Source organism: Salmo salar, chromosome 20 (assembly GCF_965601325.2).
Source record: "Salmo salar chromosome 20, fSalSal1, whole genome shotgun sequence".
NCBI classification, from domain to species: Eukaryota; Metazoa; Chordata; class Actinopteri; order Salmoniformes; family Salmonidae; genus Salmo; species Salmo salar.
Window position 1 is genome coordinate 80,549,952 of NC_138310.1, and position 21,899 is coordinate 80,571,850.

The following is a 21,899-nucleotide window of genomic DNA, read 5'->3' on the forward strand; positions in this document are numbered from 1 at the left end:
CCAACATGACGTCTAGTCTGTATCGCAACGCGTATTTTTCTGGGCACAGTGCTCAGATTATTGCAAAGTGTGATTTCCCAGTAAGGTTATTTTTAAATCTGGCAAGTTGATTGCGTTCAAAAGATGTAAATCTATAATTCTTTAAATGACAATATAATATTTTACCAATGTTTTCTAATTTTAATTATTTAATTTGTGACGCTGACTTGACTGCCGGTTATTGGAGGGAAACGATTTCCTCAACATCAATGCCATAGTAAAACGCTGTTTTTGGATATAAATATCAACTTGATAGAACTAAAAATGCATGCATTGTCTAACATAATGTCCTAGGAGTGTCATCTGATGGAGATTGTAAAAGGTTAGTGTATCATTTTAGCTGGTTTTATGGTTTTGGTGACCCTGTCTTTGACTTGACAAAACATTACACACAACTCTTGTAAATGTACTGTCCTAACATACTCTAAATTTATGCTTTCGCCGTAAAACCTTTTTGAAATCGTAAAACGTGGTTAGATTAAGGAGATGTTTATCTTTCAAATGGTGTAACATAGTTGTATTTTTGAAAAATTTGAATTTTGACATTTATTTGGATTCAAATTTGCCGCTCTTGAAATGCACCTGCTGTTGATGGAGTGCACCACGGGTGGCACGCTAGCGTCCCACCTAGCCCCAAGAGGTTAAAACCTGTTAGGGCTAGGGGGCAGTATTGACACGGCTGGATAAAAAACATACCCGATTTAATCTGGTTACCACTCCTACCCAGTAACTAGAATATGCATATACTTATTACATATGGATAGAAAACACCCTAAAGTTTCTAAAACTGTTTGAATGGTGTCTGTGAGTATAACAGAACTCAAATGGCAGGTCAAAACCTGAGAGATTCCTTTACAGGAAGTGGCCTGTCTGACCATTTCTTGAACCTCTTTTCCATCTCTATCTTTTACTAAGGATCTCTGCTCTAACGTGACACTTCCCACGTCGTCCATAGGCGCTCAGAGCCCGGGAAAAAACAGAATGTCGTCATTCCAGCCCCAGGCTGAAACACATTGTCGCCTTTCTCAAGTGGCCAATCAAGGGACTCTGGCCTTATGCGCGTGACCCGACCGCCCCCGCCTTTGTGATTTTTTCCTCTGTTTGCCAAAAAGGAGATTCCCTGTCGGAATATTATCGCTTTTCTATGAGAAAAATGGCGTAAAAATTGATTTTAAACAGCGGTTGACATGCTTCGAAGTACGGTAATGGAATATTTAGAATTTTATTGTCACGAATTGCGCCATGCGCGCGACACTTCTTTACCATTTCGGATAGTGTCTGGAACGCACGAACAAAACGCCGCTATTCGGATATAACGATGGATTATTTTGGACCAAACCAACATTTGTTATTGAAGTAGACGTCCTGGGAGTGCATTCTGACGAAGACAACAAAAGGTAATCAAACTTTTATAATAGTAAATATGATTATGGTGAGTGCTAAACTTGCCGGGTGTCTAAATAGCGAGCCCGTGATGCCTGGGCTATGTACTTAGAATATTGCAAAATGTGCTTTCACCAAAAAGCTATTTTAAAATCGGACATATCGAGTGCATAGAGGAGTAATGTATCTATAATTCTTAAAATAATTGTTATGCTTTTTGTGAACGTTTATCGTGAGTAATTTAGTAAAATGTTAGCGAATTCCCCGGAAGTTTGCGGGGGGTATGCTAGTTCTGAACGTCACATGCTAATGTAAAAAGCTGGTTTTTGATATAAATATGAACTTGATTGAACAAAACATGCATGTATTGTATAACATAATGTCCTAGGGTTGTCATCTGATGAAGATCATCAAAGGTGAGTGCTGCATTTAGCTGTCTTCTGGGTTTTGGTGACATTATATGCTGGCTTGAAAAATGGGTGTCTGATTATTTCTGGCTTGGTACTCTGCTGACATAATCTAATGTTTTGCTTTCGTTGTAAAGCCTTTTTGAAATCGGACAGTGTGGTTAGATTAACGAGAGTCTTGTCTTTAAATAGCTGTAAAATAGTCATATGTTTGAGAAATTGAAGTAATAGGATTTTGAAGATTTTGAAAATCGCGCCACAGGCAGCAAGTGGCTGTTACGTAGGTGGGACGCCAGCGTCCCACCTAGCATATAGAGGTTAAAACAAGTCAAAATGAGGCTCAGTAGTGTGTGTGGCCTCCACGTGCCTGTATGACCTCCCTACAACGCCTGGGCATGCTCCTGATGAGGTGGCGGATGGTCTCCTGAGGGATCTCCTCCCAGACCTGGACTAAAGCATCCACCAACTCCTGGACAGTCTGTGGTGCAACGTGGCGTTGGTGGATGGAGCGAGACATGATGTCCCAGATGTGCTCAATTGGATTCAGGTCTGGGGAACGGGCGGGCCAGTCCAAAGCATCAATGCCTTCCTCTTGCAGGAACTGCTGACACACTCCAGCCACATGAGGTCTAGCATTGTCTTGCATTAGGAGGAACCCAGGGCCAACCACACCAGCATATGGTCTCACAAGGGGTCTGAGGATCTCATCTCGGTACCTAATGGCAGTCAGGCTACCTCTGGCGAGCACATGGAGGGCTGTGCGGCCCCCCAAAGAAATGCCACCCCACACCATGACTGACCCACCGCCAAACCGGTCATGCTGGAGGATGTTGCAGGCAGCAGAACGTTCCCCACGGCGTCTCCAGACTCTGTGACGTCTGTCACATGCTCAGTGTGAACCTGCTTTCATCTGTGAAGAGCACAGGGCGCCAGTGGCGAATTTGCCAATCTTGGTGTTCTCTGGCAAATGCCAAACGTCCTGCACGGTGTTGGGCTGTAAGTACAACCCCCACCTGTGGACGTCGGGCCCTCATACCACCCTCATGGAGTCTGTTTCTGACCATTTCAGCAGACACATGCACATTTGTGGCCTGCTGGAGGTCATTTTGCAGGGCTCTGGCAGTGCTTCTCCTGCTCCTCCTTGCACAAAGGCGGAGGTAGCGGTCCTGCTGCGGGGTTGTTGCCCTCCTACGACCTCCTCCATGTCTCCTTATGTACTGGCCTGTCTCCTGGTAGTGCCTCCATGCTCTGGACACTACGCTGACAGACACAGCAAACCTTCTTGCCACAGTTCGCATTGATGTGCCATCCTGGATGAGCTGCACTACCTGAGCCACTTGTGTGGGTTGTAGACTCCGTCTCATGCTACCACTAGAGTGAAAGCACCGCCAGCATTCAAAAGTGACCAAAACATCAGCCAGGAAGCATAGGAACTGAGAAGTGGTCTGTGGTTACCACCTGCAGAACCACTCCTTTATTGGGGGTGTCTTGCTAATTGCCTATAATTTCCACCTGTTGTCTATTCCATTTGCACAACAGCATGTGAAATTTATTGTCATTCAGTGTTGCTTCCTAAGTGGACAGTTTGATTTCACAGAAGTGTGATTGACTTGGAGTTACATTGTGTTGTTTAAGTGTTCCCTTTATTTTTTGGAGCAGTATATATATATATATATATATATATATATATATATATATATATATATATATATATATATATATATATATATATATATGTTGTCGTTTTTTTTATTTACGGATAGAAAGGGTTACACTCCAACACTTAGACGTAATTTACAAATTAAGCATTTGTGTTTAGTGAGTCCACCAGATCAGAGGCAGTAGGGATGACCATGGATGTTCTCTTGATAAGTGCGTGAATTTGACAATTTTCTTCTCCTGCTAAGCATTCAAACTTTTGTGTGTCAGAGAAAATGTATGGAGTAAAAAGTACATTATTTTCTTTAGGAATGTAGTGAAGTGAAAGTAAAAGTTGTCAAAAATATAAATAGTAATGCTTGTACTGTGAATGGGGAGAGAATAAGAGTGCTTGGAATCAGATGACTGAGAAAATGACATGAGCTCAATCATGCGTGCTCCCATGAGAGTTAGCTGTGTTCCTTTTCATTTCTGAAGACAAAGGAATCGTCCGGTTGGAATATTATGGAAGATTTATGATAAAAACATCCTAAAGATTGATTGTATACATCATTTGACATGTTTCTATGAACTGTAATATAACTTTTTTGACTTTTCGTCTGAACTTACTGCGCGAGCACAGTGCATTTGGATTATTCGACTGAACGCGCGAAGAAAATGGAGGTATTTGGACATAAAGATGAACTTTATCGAACAAAACAAACATTTATTGTGGAACTAGGATTCCTGGGAGTGCATTCCGATGAAGATCATCAAAGGTAAGTGAATATTTATAATGTTATTTCTGACTTCTGTTGACTCCAAATTGGCGGGTATCTGTATGGCTTGTTTTGATGTCTGAGCGCTGTACTCAGATTATTGCAAAGTTTGCTTTCGCCGTAAAGCTTTTTTGAAATCTGACACAGCGGTTGCATTAAGGAGAAGTGTATCTATAATTCTTTGAATAACAGTTGTATATTTTATCAACGTTTATGATGAATATTTCTGTAAATTGATGTGCTCATTCACCGGAAGTTTTGGAAGGCAAAACATTTCTGAACATTACACGTCAATGTAAAATGGGGTTTTTGGATAGAAATATGAACTTTATCGAGCAAAACATACATGTATTGTGTAACATGAAGTCCTATGAGTGCCATCTGATGAAGATCATCAAAGCTTAGTGATTCATTTTAGCTGTATTTCTGTTTTTTGTGACGCCTCTCCTTGCTTGGAAAATGGCTGTGTGGTTTTTCTTGTCTAGGCGCTGTCCTAACATAATCTAATGTTATGCTTTCGCTGTAAAGCCTTTTTGAAATCGGACACTGTGGTTTGATTAACGAGAAGTGTATCTTTAAAATGGGATATAATAGTTGTATGTTTGAGAAATTTGAATTATGAGATTTTTGTTGTTTTGAATTTGGCGCCCTGCTATTTCACTGGCTGTTGGCGAGTGTGTCCCGCAGGTGGGACACTAGCGTCCCACATACCCCAGAGAGGTTAACTTGGTACGCCCACAGAATTGCCCTAAAGGAGGTTACGCCCACTTCTGACCCGAGGGTGTAAGACATGTGAGTTAAGAATTAACATATCAGACTAAGTGACCCGAGCTGCAGCAAAGGTCTGAGTAGTCAACGAACCCAAAATGCAACACGAGGTTGAAGACAAAGGAATCCTTTTCTACCCATGCTACGGATGAATAGCTGCGTCTAAGCGGGTGAATTCAAGCCAGACCACCCGGTCTCCACCCCCCATCGAATCGTGGTATCTACACTGTTTTCATTCCTACGCTGTGAGCCCTGAGCTACAGGGCTGGCTGTCCTCAGAAGAACCCTTTCAGAACAAGGGCAAGGAATCAGACCACTAAGCAAAAAGGACACTGACATCATGAGGACAACCAGAGAAGTTACAGGGTGGCAGGGTAGCCTAGTGGTTAGAGTATTGGACTTGTAACCGAAAGGTTGCAAGATCAAATCCCCGAGCTGACAAGGTACAAATTTGTCATTCTGCCCCTGAACAAGGCAGAATGTTCCTAGGCTGTCATTGAAAATAAGAATTTGTTCTTAATAATTGCCTGATTCATTTAATCACTAAATTATAAACTGTTAACCGCTATGGGCTAGGTGGGACGCTTGCGTCCCACCTACTCAACAGCCAGTTGAATCCTGTGGCGCGTTATTCAAATCCTTAGATATGCTATTACTTCAATTTTTCAAAAATATGACTATTTTACACCATTTTAAAGATAAGACTCTCGTTAACCTGTTAGGGCTAGGGGGCAGTATTTGCACGGCTGGATAAAAAAATGTACCCGATTTAATCTGGTTACTAATCCTACCCAGTAACTAGAATATGCATATACTTATTATATATGGATAGAAAACAGTCTAAAGTTTCTAAAACTGTTTGAATGGTGTCTGTGAGTATAACAGAACTCATTTGGCAGGCAAAACCCTGAGACATTTTCTGACAGGAAGTGGATACCTGATGTGTTGTATTACCTTTAAACCTATGCCATTGAAAAACACAGGGGCTGAGGAATATTTTGGCACTTCCTATTGCTTCCACTAGATGTCAGCAGCCTTTACAAAGTGTTTTGAGTCTTCTGGAGGGAGATCTGACCGAACAAGAGCCATGGAACGATGATGGCCCATTAGACACCTGGCGCGCGAGTTCATGTTGGGTACCCTCGTTCCAATACGTTATAAAAGAGAATGCATTCGTCCACCTTGAATATTATTCATGTTCTGGTTAAAAAAGGCCCTAATGATTTATGCTATGCAACGTTTGACATGTTTGAACGAACGTAAATATATTTTTTCCCCTCGTTCATGAAGTGAAGTCCGGCGGGCTTAGATCATGTGCTAACAAGACAGAGATTTTTGGACATAAATGATGAGCTTTTTTGAACAAAACTACATTCGTTATGGACCTGTGATACCTGGAAGTGACATCTGATGAAGAGAATCAAAGGTAATGGATTATTTACATAGTATTTTCGATTTTAGATCTCCCCAACATGACGGCTAGTCTGTATCGCAACGCGTATTTTTCTGGGCCAGTGCTCAGATTATTGCAAAGTGTGATTTCCCAGTAAGGTTATTTTTAAATCTGGCAAGTTGATTGCGTTCAAGAGATGTAAATCTATAATTCTTTAAATGACAATATAATATTTTACCAATGTTTTCTAATTTTAACTATTTAATTTGTGGTGCTGACTTGACTGCCGGTTATTGGAGGGAAACGATTTCCTCAACATCAATGCCATAGTAAAACGCTGTTTTTGGATATAAATATGAACTTGATAGAACTAAAAATGCATGCATTGTCTAACATAATGTCCTAGGAGTGTCATCTGATGGAGATTGTAAAAGGTTAGTGCATCATTTTAGCTGGTTTTATGGTTTTGGTGACCCTGTCTTTGAATTGACAAAACATTACACACAACTCTTGTAAATGTACTGTCCTAACATACTCTAAATTTATGCTTTCGCCGTAAAACCTTTTTGAAATCGTAAAACGTGGTTAGATTAAGGAGATGTTTATCTTTCAAAGGGTGTAAAATAGTTGTATGTTTGAAAAATTTGAATTTTGACATTTATTTGGATTCAAATTTGCCGCTCTTGAAATGCACCTGCTGTTGATGGAGTGCACCACGGGTGGGACGCAAGCCCATAGAGGTTAATCTAACCACACTGTCCGATTTCAAAAAGGCTTTACAACGAAAGCAAAACATTAGATTATGTCAGCAGAGTACCGAGCCAGAAATAATCAGACACCCATTTTTCAAGCTAGCATATAATGTCACATAAACCCAAACCACAGCTAAATGTAGCACTAACCTTTGATGATCTTCATCAGATGACAACCCTAGGACATTATGTTATACAATACATTTATGTTTTGTTCAATCAAGTTCATATTTATATCAAAAACCAGCTTTTTACATTAGCATGTGACTAGCATGTGACTAGCATTCCCACCGAACACTGCCGGTGAATTTACTAAATTACTCACGATAAACGTTCACAAAAAACATAACAATTATTTTAAGAATTATAGATACAGAACTCCTCTATGCACTCGATATGTCCGATTTTAAAATAGCTTTTCGGTGAAAGCACATTTTGCAATATTCTCAGTAGATAGCCCGGCATCACAGGGCTAGCTATTTAGACACCCAGCAGGTTTAGCACTCATCAAAGTCAGATTTACTATAAGAAAAATGTTCTTACCTTTGTTGTCTTCGTCAGAATGCACTCCCAGGACTTCTACTTCAATAACAAATGTTGGTTTGGTCCAAAATAATCCATTGTTATATCCAAACAGCGGCGTTTTGTTCGTGCGTTCTAGACACTATCCTAAAGGCTAAATCAGGGTTACGAGCATGGCGCAATTCGTGACAAAAGAATTCTAAATATTCCATTACTGTACTTCGACGCATGTCAACCGCTGTTTAAAATCAATTTTTATGCCATTTTTCTCATAAAAAAGCGATAATATTCCGACCCGGAATCTGCGTTTAGATAAACAGACAAAAGAAAACAAAGCATTCGGTCGAAGCGGGCACGCGCCTAAGCCCATAGTACTCTGAGTGGTCACTTGCCAAAAGCGATAAAGTGTTTCAGCCAGAGTCTGCCTCGATATCGTTCAACGTTTTCCCGGGCTCTGAGACCCTATGGAATACGTAGGAAGTGTCACGTTACTGCACAGATCCTGAGTCTTCAATAAAAAGAGCCAAGATGAAACACTACTTCTCAGACAGGCCACTTCCTGCTTGAAATCTTCTCAGGTTTTGGCCTGCCATAGGAGTTCTGTTATACTCGCAGACACCATTCAAACAGTTTTAGAAACTTTAGGGTGTTTTCTATCCAAAGCCAATAATTATATGCATATTCTAGTTACTGGGCAGGAGTAGTAACCAGATTAAATCGGGTACGTTTTTTATCCAGCCGTGTCAATACTGCCCCCTATCCCCAACAGGTTAATCATTCGATGAGCAGCAGTCGTCACATTAGCTAATAAAATGTCACGACAAGAACAGGCCTGTTTTGCTAGCACATACTGGAAAATGTTCCGGGATTCTTCCAATGGCATTGAGAAGTATATCACATCAGTCACGGCTTCATCAATAAGTGCATTGAGGACGTTGTCCCCACAGTGACTGTACGTACATACCCCAACCAGAAGCCATGGATTACAGGAAACATTCACACTGAGCTAAAGGGTAGAGCTGACGCTTTCAAGGAGCAGGACTCTAACCCGGAAGCTTATATACAGGACTAAGATCGAATTGTACTACACCGGCTCCAACGCTTGTCAGTTGTGGCAGGGCTTGCAAACTATTACAGACTACAAAGGGAAGCACAGCCAAAAGCTGCTCAGTGACACGAGCGTACCAGACTAGCCAAATAACTTCTATGCTCGCTTCGAGGTAAGTAACACTGAAACATGCATGAGAGCATCAGCTGTTCCGGACGACTGTGTGATCATTCTCTCTGCAGCCGATGTGAGTAAGACCTTTAAGCAGGTCAACATTGACAAGACCGGAGGGCCAGACGGATTACCAGGATGTGTACTCTGAGCAATAGCTGACCAACTGGCAAGTGTCTTCAACGACAGTTTCAACATCTCCCTGTCTGAGTCTGTAATACCAACATGTTTCAAGCAGACCAGCATAGTCCCTGTGCCCAAGAGCATTAAGGTAACCTGCCTAAATGACTACCGACCTGTGGCACTCACATCTGTAGCCATGAAATGCTTTGAAAGGCTGGTCATGGCTCACATCAACACCATTATCCCAGAAACCTTAGACCCACTCCAATTTGCATACCGCACTAACAGATCCACAAATAATGCAATCTCTACTGCACTCCACACTACCCTTTCACACATGGACAAAAGGAACACCTATGTGAGAATGCTATTCATTGACCACAGCATTCAACACCATAGTGCCCATAAAGCTCATCACTAAGCTAAGGACCCTGGGACTAAACCCCTCCCTCTGCAACTGGATCCTGGACTTTCTGACGGGGCACCCCCAGGTGGTGAGGGTAGGTAACAACACATCTGCCACGCTGATTCTCAACGTGGGGGCCCCTGGATGGGTGCGTACTCAGTCCCCAACGATACTCCCTGTTCACTCATGACTTCTCGGCCAGACACGACTCCAACACCATCATTAAGTTTGCTGATGACACAACAGTGGCAGGCCTGATCACTGACAAGGATGAGACAGCCAATAGGGAGGAGGTCAGAGACCTGACCATGTGGTGCAAGGACAACAACCTCTCCCTCAACGTGATCAAGACAACCAAACCTATTCCCCCTCAGGAGACTGAAAAGATTTGGCATGGGTCCTCAGGTCCTCAAAAGGTTTTACAGTTATACCATCGAGAGCATCCTGATGGGTTGCATCACTGCCTGGTATGGCAACTGCTCGGCCTCTGACCACAAGGAACTACAGAGGGTAATACGAATGGCCCAGTACATCAAGCTTCCTGCCATCCAGGACCACTATACCAGTCAGAGGAAGGCCCTAAAATTTGTCAAAGACTCCAGCCACCCTAGTTATAGACTGTTCTCTCTACTACCGCACGGCAAGTCTAGGTCCAAGAGGCTTCTAAATAGCTTCTACCCCCAAGCCATTAGACTCCTGACTCCTCAAATGGCTACCCAGACTATTTGCATTGTCCCCCCCCCCCCCCCCCCCACCCTCATCTATGCTGCTGCTACTCTCTGTTATTATCTATGCACAGTCACTTTAATAACTCAACCTACATGTACATTATTACCTCAACTACCTCGACACCAGTGCCCCCGCACATTGACTCTGTACCGGTACCCCCTGTATGTAGCCTCCACATTGACTCTGTACCGGTACCCCCTGTATATAGTCTCCACATTGACTCTGTACCGGTACCCCCTGTATATAGCCCCGCTATTGTTATTAACTGCTGCTCTTTAATTATTTGTTATTCTTATCTCTTACTTTTTTTGTTGGAGTGTTTTCTTAAAACTGCATTGCTGGTTAAGAGCTTGTAAGTAGGCATTTCACGGTGAGGTCTACACCTGTTGTATTTGGCGCATGTGACAAATAACATTTGATTTTATTTAATGAGATTTTATTGTGATTCGATGTTCCAAATATACTGCTCACCATATGTCTGCTGCAGAGAGACATGAGAGAACATGAGAAAATTAGTTTTGATCAGTCAGGGAAATAAAAGTGATGAAAACAATTTGGCTCCCTGTTTAAAAAGAAGATGGAGAAGAAGCTATGAAGGAGAACTACTGGAGTTTTGGTGCTGGTAGACCCAACGAGAACAAAAATGATCTTGTGATATTTTCAAAATGATGTGTATATGTAACTGTATCGATTTCTTTCACTAATGGTGTGTGGGGTCTGGTTATTCGACGTCTCCAGACCAGAGATAGAGAACGACATGGACGAAACAGAGGGAACAAAAGGAAAAGAAAGAAAAAAAAGACAAGGAACAGAGAGAGAGGAGAAACAGAAGGGAGGAAAAGAGAGGGAAAGGACTAAAGGGAAACAGAGAAAAGAGAGAGGACCTGAGCCCCGCGTGTGTGTGTATGTGTGCATCCTCAGAGGTACAATTTAGTTATTTCACTTGCCCTGTCCTGCTTCCCTACCTCCACTTCTCTCTCTCTCTTTCCCCTCTCTCTCTCTGTGCTATATATTCCATTACTAAAGGCAAACTGGTCCCTTGCTGCTCGCTGATTTAAGAGCAGAAGAGGAGATAAGAAAGGGCGAGTGCAGCATCAACTGGATCATTTAACCACCAGGTGAAACCTAACACTGTGTTTTCAGCCTTCTGGCATGGCTAGTCACCTCTCTCCTTCTCTCTCTCTCCCTCTCTCTCCCTCTCTCCTCTCTCCCTCTCTCTCCTTCTCTCTACCTCTATATACCTCCCTCTTTGTCCCTCTCTACATCTCTCTACCTTTCTCTCCTTCTCTCTCCCCCTCTCTTCCTCTCCCTCTCTATCTACCTCTATCTCCCTCCCTCTCTCTGCCTCTCTCTACCTCTCTCTGCCTCTCTCCCTCTCTCTCTATCCCTCTCTCTCTTTATCCCTCTCTCTTTATCCCTCGCTCTACCTCCTTCCCTTCATCCATTTATTTTTCCTTCTCCCACTTTCTCTCTCACTCTGTCTCCCTCCCTCCCTCTTGCTTGGCAGTTTGTCCTCCACAGGGCTAAACCAATCAGAACACTACTCTGTGTAACAACACTCCAAATGCAACTCAGAACTATTTTGTGTGTGCGTGCGTGCGAGCGAGCGTGCATGCGTGTGATTGTGAGCGTGCGTGCGTGTGTGTCTGTGATGTGGTGTAATAATGAAGAAAGGGTTTAGCCTGTTAGCTTCGTTAGCCAAATGAATGAGGTTAAAAAAGTTACACAGCTCCCTGGAAAAACATCACTCATTTAACTGACATCTCTTTTCTCTCTCTCGTGTGTGTGTGTGTGAATTATTAGATTTGTCAGCTCAGACTGGGCTAATCAGATTCAGCGGCGCCTGCTCCCACGGCCCAGCATGCTCCTGTGGGCTCCTGGGTCGCGTTCAGGAACAAACGGAAGAGTGCGTTTTCAATAGGAAAGGGAAAATTACCTCAGGTATACCTCCATTCCAAAGGGTTTTCTGCTGTTTCATGCTTACTGAATAAGACCCCATACACAATAGTTATCTGCTGCCTGCTGTCCCAAACAAGCTGCCATTAAAACAGGATGTTTACAATGTCCCACTACTAACTAGCTGTTACAGAGAGAAGGAGAGAGAGACAGAGAGAGAGAAAAAAAGGTAAAGAAGGAGAAATGGAGAGAGCGAGACAGAGAGAGACATCACAGCAGAACAGACAAATGAAGAACCCCAAGCCCAGGGGATCTCACCCCCTCTGAGCACCCCCCCCCCCCATCAGCCACCCTGATACCCCTCCTGACAACCCCCCCACACCGACTGAGGACATACACAAGACACAGATTGTACTCCTTATGTACTCATGGACTGCCAGGGTAGCCTAGTGGTTTGGACTAGTAACCGAAAGGTTGCAAGATCAAATCCCCAAGCTGACAAGATAAAAATCTGTCTTTCTGCGCCTGAACAAGGCAGTTAACCCACTGTTCCTAGGCTGTCATTGAAAATTAGAATGTGTTCTTAACTGACTTGCCTAGCTAAAAATAGGGAAATATATACAAGAAAAAATATTTTTCCTAGACACAGTGTGTCTAAAACAGCGCTCCCTAGACCTTCTGTCTGAGGAACAACTAGGTTCACGTAGCCACATAATAATACACACTGGCACAAATGACCTAAGAACACAGCAGGAAAGGGTGGCCACAGCACTGCAGTGAGTGATTGAAAAAGCTTCTTCTACTTTCCCCAATGCACAAGTGGTTATCTCCACCCTGCTACCATACAGCGGGTAAACGCAAGTATTTCCCATGACTGTGCCTCAAAACCAAATGTTTACCTAGCCCCCCACTCCACCCTGGACTTGAACAGCCTCTATGACCAGGTCCACCTATACAAGGCAGCAGTGCCCACCTTCACCTGGACTCTAAAGGACATCGCTCTTAAACGCAGCCCCGAGACCAGATGCTGCTGGAAGTGGTATTGGAGGGCCAGTAGGAGGCACTCTTTCCTCTGGTCTAAAAAAAAAAAAATATCCCAATACCCCAGGGCACTGCCCTGTGTAGGAAGGGATGTTAAACTGGTGTCCTGACTCTCTGAGGTCATTAAAGATCCCATTGCACTTATTGTAAGAGTAGGGGTGTTAACCCTGGTGTCCTGGCTAAATTCCCAATCTGGCCCTCATACCATCACAGCCACCAAATCATCCCCAGCTTACAATTGGCTCATTCCTCTCCCCTGAAACTATTCCCCAGCTCGTTGCTGTAAATGAGAATGTGTTCTCAGTCAACTTACCTGGTAAAATAAAAAGTCAACTATGCCCACACACAATTTAGGCCTCCTCAGATGAGACCTATGCCCCTCCTGCCCACCCCTGCAAAGAGGGCCTCAACATGGAAGTCACACATATGCCCAGGCTGTGAGTGGGCAAACAGGCCCAACCCCCACTCTTACACTAGCCCAAGCCAATGGCATGTACCAGATGCTCAGCAGGCTCTGCTCATACTTACTAGTCTGAGACCAAACACACCCATGACTAACAACATTGGACACTTTATGGAACACAAAGCCTTCACTATCTCATCCTGCAATATCCAAGGCCTGAAGTCATCTGCCTTTGACCTAAAGAGCAGGAATCTGGACTTCATCAAATAAATCGGAAATACAGACATTGTCATCCTACAAGAAACGTAATATAGAGGATATGGACCCACTGGTTGTCTATAGGTTACAGAGAGCTGGTAGTCCCATCCACCAAACTACCAGGTGTGAAACAGGGAAGGGACTCAGGGGGTATGCTAATTTGATATAGAGCAGACCTAACTCACTCTATTCAATGAATCAAAACAGGAACATTTTACATTTGGCTAGAAATTCAAAATGAAATGATCTCAACAGAGAAAAATGTCCTCCTGTGTGCTACCTATATCCCCCCACTAGAATCCCCATACTTTAATGAAGACAGCTTCTCCATCCTAGAGGGGGAGATCAACAATGTTCAGGCCCAGGGACATGTACTAGTGTGTGGCGACCTAAATGCCAGAACCGGACAAGAACCTGAAACCCTCAGCACACAGGGGGACAAACACCTGCCTGGAGGAGACAGCATTCCCTCCCCCATATGCCCCCCTAGGCACAACTATGACAACATAACCAACAAAAACGGGTCACAACTCCTGCAGCTCTGTCGGACGCTGGGTATGTACATAGTCAATGGTAGGCTTTGAGGGGACTCCTATGGTAGGTACATCCATAGCTCATCTCTTGGAATTAGTACTGTAGACTACTTTATTACTGACCTCAACCCAGAGTCTCTCAGAGCATTCAGTCAGCCCACTGACACCCCTGTCAGACCACTGCAAAGTCACAGTCTATTTGAACAGAGTAATACGCAATCATGAGGCATCAAAGCCAAAGAAACCGAGTAATATTAAGAAATGCTATAGATGGAAGGAATGTAGTGTGGAAACCTACCAAAAAACAATTTGGCAACAACAAAGTCAATCCCTTTTAGACAACTTCCTGGACAAAACATTCCACTGTAATAGTGAAGGTGTAAATCTTAACAGTATATTTGACCTCTCAGCTAATTTCAAATAGAAAACTGAAGAAAATGAACAAAAATTACAAATGGATTGATAAAGAATGCAAAAATCTAAGAAAGAAATTGAGAAACCTGTCAACCCAAAAACATAGAGACCTGGAAAACCTGAGTCTATGCCTTCACTCTGGTGAATCACTAAAACAATACAGAATTACACTACGGAAAAAGAAGGAACAGCACGTCAGACATCAGCTCAATATAAATGAAGAATCCATAGACTCAACCCACTTCTAGGAAAATTGGAAAACACTAAACAAACAACACAAATAATTATTTATTCAAAATGGAGATGTATGGGTAAACCACTTCTCCAATCTTTTTGGCTCTATAACAAAGAACAAAGAGCAAAAACATATACATGATCACATACAAATCTTAGAATCAACTATTAAAGACTTCCAGAACCCACTGGATTCTCCAATTACCTTGAACTAGCTTCAGGACAAAATAAACACCCTCCAACCCCAAAAAAAGCCTGTGGTGTTGACGGTATCATGAATGAAATGATTAAATATACAGACCTAAAATTCCAGTTGGCTATATTCTAACATCATCCTCATCTCTGGCATCATCCCCAAAATTTGGAACCAAGGACTGATCACCCCAATCCACAGAAGTGGAGACAAATTTTACCCCAAAAACTACCGTGGGATATGTGTCAACAGCAACCTTGGGAAAATCCTCTGCATTATTTTACATTTTTACATTTTAGTCATTTAGCAGACGCTCTTATCCAGAGCGACTTACAGTAGTGAATGCATACATTTCATAATTTTTTTCCCCGTACTGGTCCCCCATTATCATTAACAGCAGACTCTCCTGAGTGAAAACAATGTACTAAGCAAATGTCAAATTGGCTTTTTACCAAATTATCTTATGACAGACCACGTATTCACCCTGCACACCCTAATTGACAAACAAACAAACCAAAACAAAGGCAAAGTCTTGTTATGCTTTGTTGAATTCAAAAAACATTTGACTCAATTTGGCATGAGGGTCTGCTATACAAATTGATGGAAAGTGGTGTTGGGGGAAAACATATGAAATTATAAAATCCATGTACACAAACAACAAGTGTGCGGTTAAAATAGGCAAAAAACACACACATTTCTTCCCACAGGACCGTGGGGTGAGACAGGGATGCAGCTTAAGCCCCACCCTCTTCAACATATATATCAACAAATTGGCGAGGGCACTAGAACAGTCTGCAGCACCCAGCCTCACCCTACTAGAATCTGAAGTCAAATGTCTACTGTTTGCTGATAATCTGGTGCTTCTGTCATCAACAAAGGAGGGCCTACAGCAGCACCTAGATCTTCTGCACAGATTCTGCCAGACCTGGGCCCTGACAGTAAATCTCAGTAAGAACAAAATAATGGTGTTCCAAAAAAGGTCCAGTCACCAGGACCACAAATACAAATTCCATCTAGACACCGTTGCCCTAGAGCACACAAAAAACGACACATACCTTGACCTAAACATCAGCGCCACAGGTAACTTCCACAAAGCTGTGAACAATCTGAGAGACAAGGAAAGAAGGGCATTCTGTGCCATCAAAAGGAACATAAAATGACATACCAATTAGGATCTGGCTAAAAGTACTTGAATCAGTTATAGAAGCCATTGCCCTTCATGGATGTGAGTTCTGGGGTCCGCTCACCAACCAAGAATTCACAAAATCCACTAAGCAAGCTGGTCCTCGGGCTTTGTTCACAAACACAAACACACCCCACAGAGCCCCAGGACAGCAACACAATTAGACCCAACCAAATCATGAGAAAACAAAAAGATAATTACTTGACACATTGGAAAGAATTGACAAAAAAACTGGGCAAACTAGAATGCTTTTTGGCCCTAAACAGAAAGTACACACCGGCTGCCAAATTTATGGCCATATTAGAAACACATATTTCCCTCAGATTACACAGATCCACAAAGAATTTGAAAACAAACCCGGTTTTGATAAACTCCCATATGTGCTGGGTGAAATACCACAGTGTGCCATCACAGCAGCAATATTTGTGACCTGTTGCCACAAGAAAAGGTCAACCGGTGAAGAAGAAACACCATTGTAATTATTACATTTTAGTCATTTAGCAGACGCTCTTATCCAGAGCGACTTACAGTAGCGAATACATACATTTCATACATTTCATTTCATGCATTTTTTTGTTGTACTGGCCCCCTGTGGGAATCAAACCCACAACCCTGGCGATGCACACACCATGCTGGTGTTGCAAACACCATGCTCTACCAACTGAACCACGGGGAAGGCCACAAATACAGCCCATATTTATGTTAATTTATATTGCCTTTTGTACTTTAACTATTTGCACATCGTTACAACACTGCATGTATACATAATATGACATTTGTAATGTCTTTATTCTTTTGGAATTGCTGTGAGTGTAATGTTTACTGTTCATTTCTATTGTTTATTTCACTTTTGTACATTATGTACCTCACTTGCTTTGGCAATGTTAACATATGTTTCCCATGCCAATAAAGCCTCTTGAATTGAATTGAATTGAATTGAGAGACAGAGACAGAGACAGAGACAGAGAGAGAGAGAGAGAGAGAGAGAGAGAGAGAGAGAGAGAGAGAGAGAGAGAGAGAGAGAGAGAGAGAGAGAGAGAGAGAGAGAGAGAGAGAGAGAGAGAGAGAGAGAGAGAGAGAGAGAGAGAGAGAGAGAGAGAAAGAAAGACAGGAAGAGAGAGAGAGAGAGAGAGAGAGAGAGAAAGGTAAAGGTAAAGAAAGACAAATGGAGAGAGCGAGACAGACAGAGACAGAAAGAGAGAGACAGAGAGAGAGAGAGACAGACACACAGAGAGAGAGAGAGAGAGAGACAGAAAGAGAGACAGAGAGAGAGAGACAGAAAGAGAGACAGAGAGAGAGAGAGAAAGGTAAAGATAGACAAATGGAGAGAGTGAGACAGAGAGAGAGAGACAGAGAGAGAGAGACAGAGACAGAAACAGAGACAGAGACAGAGACAGAGAGAGACAGAGAGAGAGAATCTTTTTTTTAAGAAATCTACTTTTTCTATATGCCAGAATGACAGTAATACCATTAGCATCTCATCATCATCCTAATCCCTATAACTCCATGGTAGTCATTATACCAGAATCAGTAGGATCAAAACCCTGATACATTTAGCTCTTTAATACAGTTATGATCTGGATGGTAGAAATGAATGTCAGGCGGATGGCAACATAAACCCAATCCCTGTGGATTCTCCGAGGAATAAACAGGGTTCTAAGGGGGTTCCTCAAATAGTTCTCTATTCTAATGTTTTGTCAGCTGAGATTCTGTGTACACAGATTCAGGGGAGAGATACACACAGATGGTTACAAACACACAGACACACACACACAGTCTTTTACAACTAACCTTGTGGGGACTCACAAAATGTCCCCAGTTGGTCTAATTTTTGTTTGTTTACTATTCTTGTGGGGACTTCTGGTACCCACAAGTAGAGTTAAACACATCCACACAAACACAGGCATGTACACACACAACACTCCCCAGGTACCTCATTTGGTCTGTGGAATCCATCCAGAGGATTTGTGGTTTTCAGAATGACAGGAACGATGGAACACTAAAGTGAGGGTGAGCGGGAGAGAGAGAGAAAAAAGAGAGGTCAATTGAATGAGTGATATGTTTTCCCATTGAGCTGTGTCTGGTTTCAGTTCTCTCTCCTGAAGGTAAACACTTCCAAACACATTTTATTGTTTCTCTCCTCTCTCTCTCTCTCTCTCTCTCTCTCTCTCTCTCTCTCTCTCTCTCTCTCTCTCTCTCTCTCTCTGATGCTCTCTCTCTCTCTGATGCTCTCCTTTCTCCAGCTCTACCTTCCCAAAGAAACTTTTTAAACACTCATTTACTTTTACTTTTAACTTTCCTATTTTTTTTTCACTGAAATATGGAGTTTTACACAAGTCCTTAAATGGACATTACAAATAAGTTACCTGCATTTTCGTCCAAGCTTAAGTATCTCAGTACTAATCACCACTGTTCAAACACACACAAACACACACACACCACAGAGCCAAGCTTACGTCTAACAGTACTATTCACCACTGTTCAAACACACACAAACACACACACCACAGAGCCAAGCTTACGTCTAACAGTACTATTCACCACTGTTCAAACACACACAAACACACACACCACAGAGCCAAGCTTACGTCTAACAGTACTATTCACCACTGTTCAAACACACACAAACACACACACACCACAGAGCCAAGCTTACGTCTAACAGTACTATTCACCACTGTTCAAACACACACAAACACACACACACCACAGAGCCAAGCTTACGTCTAACAGTACTATTCACCACTGTTCAAACACACACAAACACACACACACCACAGAGCCAAGCTTACATCTAACAGTACTATTCACCACTGTTCAAACACACACAAACACACACACACCACAGAGCCAAGCTTACGTCTAACAGTACTATTCACCACTGTTCAAACACACACAAACACACACACACCACAGAGCCAAGCTTACGTCTAACAGTACTATTCACCACTGTTCAAACACACACAAACACACACACACCACAGAGCCAAGCTTACGTCTAACAGTACTATTCGCAAATGTCCAAACACACACCCTTCAAAGTGGCAGGAACTAGCAACACAGCCAGCGCTAGTGTGTGTGTGTGTGTGTGTGTGTGTGTGTGTGTGTGTGTGTGTGTGTGTGTGTGTGTGTGTGTGTGTGTGTGTGTGTGTGTGTGTGTGTTTCCCTCTCCCCGGTCAGCCACTGTGACATTTTCTCATGCTCAGGGCGGTGTGATGCAGAGAACATCAACCTAATGCACAGAGAACATTGAGAGGAAAAGAGAAAGCTCTGGGTTAGAGGTCAAAGGTTAGAGGTCATACCCGTCCCAGACTCCCATCAGCAGCTGCATGGTGTACTGTATAGTATAACTGGCTATTCTAACAGAGTATGTCATCATGACTGTGTGTTGGCTACTCCAACAGGATATCAGCCATAGTGTGTACGTGCATAATTGTGTGTGTGTGTTTGTCTGTGTGTGTGTGCGCATGTATGCATGCGTGGTTCCTCCAGTGGTTTGCATGTGGTTTCCCGACAGACAGACAGACAGACAGACAGACAGACAGACAGACAGACAGACAGACAGACAGACAGACAGACAGACAGACAGACAGACAGACAGACAGACAGACAGACAGACAGACAGACAGACAGACAGACAGACAGACAGACAGACAGACAGACAGACAGACAGACAGACAGACAGACTGTGAATGTTTCTCTGTGTTCCGGGGAAACTATGTGTTTATCTGTGCCAAACATCAACATCCATTTACCTTAACGAGGCTGAACACAACCCTCTGCCTGCTACACACAGGACTTAAACGTCCGTCTGGGACGCTAGAGTCAGACACACACAAACACACACACATATACACTCACACATACAGTGGAGTTTGAGCCGTTTCCCTGTGCTGTGTTGTGAGTGAGGTGGTAAGAACAGTGATCATGCCAGCCAGGTCACACGTGATACAAGTCAGTGTTCGACGTCTATCCTTGTCCGAGGACGTCAGGAGAGGATGTGGAAACCGGCCACTAGGGGCAACAGTGAGCGCTATTCATTTCCAGTAGGTTCTGGTTGTGGACGGGGATGGCAGATGGGTGTCAACATCTGCTTCTGGTACCAAAGGTTGCATTTCTGAATCCAACAGTAGAAAGTTGTTTTTGAGATTTTTGTTTTAATCCCAAACCTTAACCCTTACCATAACCATTCAGAGTTAATTTCAGAGTTAATGCCTGAATATTTCAGAGTTAAGAATTCAGAGTTAATGCCTGAATATTTCAGAGTTAAGAATTCAGAGTTAATGCCTGAATTTTTCAGAGTTAAGATTTCAGATTTAATGCCTGAATATTTCAGAGTTAAGAATTCAGAGTTAATGCCTGAATTTTTCAGAGTTAAGATTTCAGAGTTAATGCCTGAATATTTCAGAGTTAAGAATTCAGAGTTAATGCCTGAATATTTCAGAGTTAAGAATTCAGAGTTAATGCCTGAATATTTCAGAGTTAAGAATTCAGAGTTAATGCCTGAATATTTCAGAGTTAAGAATTCAGAGTTAATGCCTGTATCAACATCTAATTCTGACATGAGACTGTGAGAGCTGCTTGGATTATTCTCCTAATTTCTTTACAACCAACTCTTCTGTGCCTGCCCCTGTACACACACACACACACACACACACACACACACACACACACACACACACACACACACACACACACACACACACACACACACACACACACACACACACACACACACACACACACACACACACACACACACACACACACACACACACACACACACACACACACACACACACACACACACACACACACATACCCAGGCATGTGCAAGCTTACACAAAGAGAGACCTCTGGTTACTCTCTTAAACTCACATACACACACACAGAGCCCTGCACACACACACAATTTATCACTAAAGGCCAAAGCTGTGAAAAACCACAGACTACAGTGACATGCTCCGCCAAGCTTGAGAGAAGATTATTCCACACAAAAAACATACACACCCGCACATACACACACACACACACACACACACACACACACACACACACACACACACACATAGGCATGTGTGGCAGGCGATTGGGGGGAAATTGACTAATTTGTGTGTCCTGATCATGTTAATAAGGAGCTGCTGCTGTAATGAGGACCACATTTAGACTGAAGACATATGACTGCCATATGTCACCGACAGAGAGACAGAGGGAGGGAGGGAGGGAGGTAGAGAGAGAGAGAGAGAGAGAGAGAGAGAGAGAGAGAGAGAGAGAGAGAGGAGAGAGAGAGAGAGAGAGGTGGATTGGGGAAGAAAACAGTATAAACACAGAGAGAAGGATGCAGGAAATTATAGAAGTGCTGGAGCCCTTCCCCTCCCCTGACACCATGGTCTGGGTTTCCTCTGCACCTCCCTGCATCCTTCCCTTCCTCACCCCCTCCTCACCCCTTCCTCCACTGAACACACCCAGTCACTCCTCATTCCCCTATCTTCTCCTCTCCTACACTCTCTTCTCCTCCCTCTCCCCCTCTCCTTCCTCTCCTCCCTTCCTCCTCTCCCTCTCCTACCCCCTCTTCCTCCTCCACTC